The sequence below is a fragment of the Tenrec ecaudatus genome, chromosome 4, assembly GCF_050624435.1.
Source record: "Tenrec ecaudatus isolate mTenEca1 chromosome 4, mTenEca1.hap1, whole genome shotgun sequence".
NCBI classification, from domain to species: Eukaryota; Metazoa; Chordata; class Mammalia; order Afrosoricida; family Tenrecidae; genus Tenrec; species Tenrec ecaudatus.
Window position 1 is genome coordinate 173,878,025 of NC_134533.1, and position 6,000 is coordinate 173,884,024.

Consider the following 6,000-nt stretch of genomic DNA (forward strand, 5'->3'; position numbering starts at 1 on the left):
ACTGACCTATGCTACCTAGCTAAAGAGTTTACTGTTCGATGGTATATGCTTTAATTCACACACAGTAGCTCTCAATCTTGTGTTATGCACATCTTTTGAGTATTGTATCATTACCTCTCTGTGTGATTTTCTTTAGAAAATGTTGCATGAAGTATATCATAACTCAAAAATCCAGAAAAATAGTTCTTGTGAAAAAGCAGCAAAAAGCAAAGTAAAAAAAATCAATTTGGAAGTGAAATAAAAGGTTATTAAGCAACATGAAGGTGGAAAATCAGGGAATGCTATTTAATATCAGAGAAGGATATTTAAGCACATGATACTCGATGGTTATGATGATGGTCCTCAGAAACAAGGGAAAAAACTCCAAGGTCTTAGAGAATCAGCTTCATTGAGAGTGGTGATGTTATCAAATATGTGAACAGGGTCCCTATGTCAGATGAGAAGAAATTGCTAATAATATGGATTGAGGAAAAAGTGCTTTTAGCTCTCCAGCAGTCACTGTTGGTGCATGTACCTTGCTCAAGATACTAAAGAAAGAGCAGACTGATATGATGGCTACACAATGTCCAGATCACACAATACCCCATTTTGTAGAATGTATCATGTTAAGTGATGTATGACTGTATATAAATGTACAAAATATTATTTCTTCATACAAATAATATCCCTCTGTTTCACTAAGTCATTAAGATCATTGGGTTCTAAAATAAGAGAGCATATTTCAATGGTTTCCATCGACTTGAAAAATCTCATTTAAAGTATATTTCAAAATTCACTCAGGTATGTAATTACATCCACCAGTTACATTTCTCCTACTGCTTGGCTTCATGTTCAACTTTCTGTTCCTCTGTGTGTGTTTCACCACAATTCCTAAGTACACACAGGTTCTGTAAAAATGCTCATCTAATTATTGAAAAATCTCACCAATAATGTATATCTTAAAATAAAGACCAAATAGAAACCTCTGGTAGTACAAACTGATTTCCTAGGTTTTCCATCAAGAAATAATAGATACTTGGTTCTGGTGTTTGGCTCAGGTTTATTAGTCCAGAACTGTGCCCCCCGGCCCCCGGGTTATTCTTTCCTTTCTGAAGGTGTGTGCAGATGTGCATATTCTTGGGAGACAGCCTTTGTTTTTCACTGGATTTTCAAGGGGGATTAACAAACCCCAGAACCTTAAGAACACCATTATAGAAGCCCACAACGTAAGGAAACATGAGTCACATGGATTTCATTTATCAATATATCAGAACAAATCTTAACAAACATCTTTTGGATGCCAAAAACTGTGTTAGCATCTTGGAATAAACATGGTCTTTCCCCAGAGGGGGCAAACAGCTAGCTGCTCAGTCTCTGTGTTGATTAGTACCTGGCGGACTGGGGAAGCCCAGAGCAAAGGTCAATGTGCTCTCTCTGTCAGTGTGTTCGTCACCGGGTTAACAGATTAAAACACTGTGGGACAGGGTTTCAGGGATAGTTAAAATCCATCCTTTTCCTTTTTCTGATGCAAAATATTTGAGTAATTAAAACAAAAGATAAAGCATAGCAAGTACCTTTCATTCATTCCTCTTTAACGATGATGATTCTGTATTTTTGGAATTTGCTCCTCAGGAAAATATTAGACAAGGAGTCTAAGTAATTACGTATATTTAGTAATTTTTCACCTTTTACTTTATTTTAAAGGAGTGAATACATTAAACATATTAAGCAGATATGGCAAATATGATTTTGTGTTCTTAAAGCAGTGATGATAGGCACTACATGGTTGGTTTACATTTCCTTGGGTAGCTTTGAGTCAGAATCGACTCAGCAAAGAGCTTGGCATTCTTGCTTGTTGATTTATCCCTTTGAAGTACAGGGCTGAGGACTTCACCATATCTCTTTTGAGGGATGTAATTCAATCCGCAACATGGACTAAAAGCAGTATACAGAGTTGGAAGACACTATTAAAGTCCTCTCATCTAAGGATGTCATCTAGGTAAATCAGTTTGAGGCTCAGAGAAATTGAAGAAGCTTCCCAAGGTTATGTAGTGAATTAGGACAGGGGTTAGAATTCTTTTGTTTTGGCTTCCAGGCCCTGGAATTTTGCTTCCTATTCTGGCATGGACATACCTTTGAGAGTAAGTGCTGGTATTCTTAGTGTTTACCTAACAGCGTTGAATTAATACACATCAAAATTTACCTGACATCTCTTTATACTTTAGAATTAACATGAATGCCTAATAAAGTTTTGTTTTATTGCTTTGAATAATGCGATGCTTCCAATACTTCTTGAACTGTTCAAGTCCCTTCCCCATCACTGGCTTAAGCTCCTCTGCAAACAGACTCTGACATTGAGATTTATGGTTCAAGTGCAGGGTCTTGAGATCAATGCCTGTGAAAGAGCGAGGGAGGTAGTGCTGGGCGGAGGCCTCAGACTGCAGGGAATCTGAAGTCGAGATGACTCATCAGAATTTTCTGGGAAGGATCAAAGGGGTCTGCATGGGCTCGTCTTTAAATGGAGGCTGCTCGGTAAAGGGGTTGCAATCTTGAGAGATGTGGCTGTGGGTATCCCTAGAGAAAGAGTCAGCTGAGAGCTTCCAGGTGTCCCTGTCCCATTGTCTAGTCGTCAAGTCAGTGGGGATTGGGAGAGAAGGCCATTGGGACTAATGAAAGTACTATTGATACACTTGCTATATTTAGCATGTAGCCTCATTATTTTCAAGTAATTCTTGGGCAGTCACCGTGGTTACTGGTATGAGCCCTGAGGCAGAAGAAAGTTACTTTTATGATTCCAGAAATTAACCATGTGGTGTGGGGAAATCATTTTACCTCTTTAATCCGTGATTTACACAGGAGGAACAGTACAAGTCTCTTGTTTGATTTGGAAGAATAAGTGTCTGGCAGTGAGCGGTTCACCCCACCCATAAAGCTTAGGAGAAATATGGGGCTGTGTGGCCCTGTGTCACCATCCCAGAACCCCTGTCGAGGACCACTATGGATCAGAACCTACTCAAGTAGACTTGGTTTTCATTTTGGTTTATTCAAATAACATAGCATAATCCCAGAACAGCAAAACCTTTATAATCTCTTCTACATACTGTGATCTCAGTGGATTTAGGTCACGTATCCAGATTGGTGGTATAAATACCTTTTCATCTGTCTGCTTTAGTAAAGGCAGTAGGTAAGCAAGAACAACAAGGGGTAGAGAAAGGTGTAAAGCATAATGCCAGGTTTTAAAAAACAAAACAAATGAAGATGTAGCATATGACTAGATGCACAAATACATGCAACCTCTATCCGTAAAGATACTCGCATGGAAGATTTTATAGAATGGCCATGCTGTTGCCCCTGACCTTCTCGAAGGTAATCAGGTAAAAGAAGAAGGTTGCTATGAGTCAGAACTGACTGGATGGTCGTGGGTTTGAGTTCAGAATGGTCATGCTTGTAAGAATTGTGGCATCATTCTTGTGGTGGTGAACAACTACTCAGGCACGTGCAGAGAAGTTTGCAAAAGCAGAGTACTAGGACAAACAAGATTGTGTGTGTGTGTGTGTGTGTGTGTGTGTGTTCCTGGAGACGATTAACATGTTCTGTTAGGTTAAAAGTTGGCTCATGGCTTGTGAAGCAGCATAGTGAGCTGGAGAGTGTAAATCCTAGATACTAGCGGACCTTGCTCTAATTTGATCAGATTTGAGCCTTGACGTTTCTACATATGAGTAAGGAGCAATAAATAGTCCTGCTTTGCTGAGTCCTTGTTAGCATCAAGGAGACTGTGTGTCCCACATGCTGCACACTGCGCCTTCAGCAAAGGCTAGCTCTGCCCATATCAGTCCAGGTGCTTTCAGGAACAAAGGGGTCTAGAGAGTCCATACTGGGACTGAACACCGAGCAGTGCTCACCCTCTAACCTAGCAAAGCTGACAGATTCTGACCCAGGGAGAGTTTGGGACAAAAGGAGAAAGATCCTGCCAATAGAAAGGGGATGATTTATTCTTCTATTTGAAAAATCAACCCTGCAAATAACAAGCGTCCCCAGCATTGGGAGAACAGAAAGAGACATCACTTATATTTGCACTTCACTTATTTGAGAATAAAAGCAAGATAATTGAATTTTGGATATATATTTTTTTATTTTCTAGTGAGGGAAAAAGCCTGACAGCAGAAACCACGGGTACTTCAGGAGAGCAGCAGAGCCTCTCTCCTTGGGCCGGGGGGAGGGGGTGAGTCAGGAAAAGACTGAGACTGGATATTTAAAGCCCAGCTGCATAATTTATGGGCAGAGCTCCTTCTCAGGCTGTTGTAATAGCAGAGGAGATGGGACGGCATCAGCAAAGAGTCCAGTGAAAATGAAACTTTGATTCATCTTAAACTACATCTTAAAAAACCCTGTGAATCCATGTTTCTCCATTTCTGATTATGAGAAGGTGTGGCTATTCGACAGCCTCATAGAATTGGAGAGGGGTCAAAATGAGGAGCTGTTACCAAGGGCTCAGGTAGAAAGAAAATGCTTTGAAAATGACGATGGCAACATATTTACAAATGTGCTTAACACAATGGATATATGTATGGATTGTGATAAGAGTTGGTTGAGCCCCCAATAAAATGATTTGCAAAAATATGTTTCAACCATAATAGAACAACACCTAAAAAAAACCAAAGCATTCACCCATATCCTTGAATATGAGGATAGATGTTACCATTCCCCTAAGCCTCAGTGACCTGCAATTAGCAGCCGGAAGCAGAATCTGGATGCTTTGCTCTGGGATCCACAGTGTGAGTGGTTCACATGAAGCACCCTTGTTGTTCTTATATAAATTGTTGGTATTTAATAAAGGAAGCAATTATTGAGTGTGTTAGTCCAGGTAGACTAGAGAAACAAATCCATAGAGACTCATATGTGTATGAGAGAGTTTTATATAAAGAGTAATTGTACATTTGGAAACCATCCCAACCCAGTCCAGTCCAAGCCCATAAGTCCAATATTAGCCCATATGTCCAATACCAATCTATAAAGTCCTCTTCAGACTCAAGAAACACATGCAATGATGCCAATGTAGGATGACCACAGGCCAATGGATAGAAAGTCTTTGGATCCAGAGGCATTGTAAGCATCTCACTGCTGGCAGGGATCTCCACATGGTTTCTCCAAGTCCAAGGTTCTGGCTGCATCAGGGTTAGTCCATGTGGCTTCTCCTCAGGGATGTCTCACAGGAAGTGAGCAGAGAGAGAAATGTCTCCCAACTCCAAGGAGGAAATACTGGAATTCCCAGAATCCTTAGGGGAAGGCCATGTCCCCACAGATGCCTATATCCTGATGACTATATCCTGATGTCTATATCCTGATTGACAGCCTAAACTCCACCCCTACACTCTTAATCCTCAAAATTGACAAAGGAAACTGCCACATTGAGTTAGGTTGAAAGAACAGTCAATAATGTCTCTTCCTTGTGATGCTGTAAATGAATTACAAGTAAGTTCTTATGCAACCTTGTTGAGTGCCCAACGTGTGTCAGACACCATTCCAGGCTCTGCATATTCGGCAGGAAATAGTCAAAAACTGTTCTTTAGAGCTTATGTTCCTGGAGGCACTACAATACCAGGTCGATACGTGGAGTGGACAAAGCAAGCGCCCGTTCCATCTCCCAAGTTCAAAAATCCGTTTAATCCATTGTCCTCAGATAAAGCACATATCCTATGTTAAACTGAGGATAATAGATACTGAACTCGATTTTAGCCAGGAGGAAGCAAGAGTGGGAGCCTGTGCTCTAGCTGGGGAGGACATATTAGAAGCAAGTGAACCACTCAACCAGTGAAATCATTTCAGAAAGGGATACAGCCGGTGCAGATATTGACCATGGGAACAGGGAGCAATGGCAGAAAAAGTGATCGAGAAGTGTGACATTTGCGCCTAGACCTGGGTTTTGAGAGGAAGGTGGGTGTGGGAATGATTATGCAGAAAGGGCGGTTGTTTCCACTAGGCACCTTGGAGTCCATTTCACCTCTTAGAACACCATGTGAT

General features: G+C 40.8%; 1 non-coding gene across 1 annotated transcript; it reads right to left on the bottom strand.

Moving 5' to 3' along the window:
• Positions 1 to 5,545: 5,545 nt before the first annotated feature.
• Positions 5,546 to 5,736, bottom strand: LOC142447395 (U2 spliceosomal RNA). Its single transcript, XR_012784123.1, has one exon. It is a non-coding gene; the product is annotated as a U2 spliceosomal RNA (small nuclear RNA).
• Positions 5,737 to 6,000: the final 264 nt, after the last annotated feature.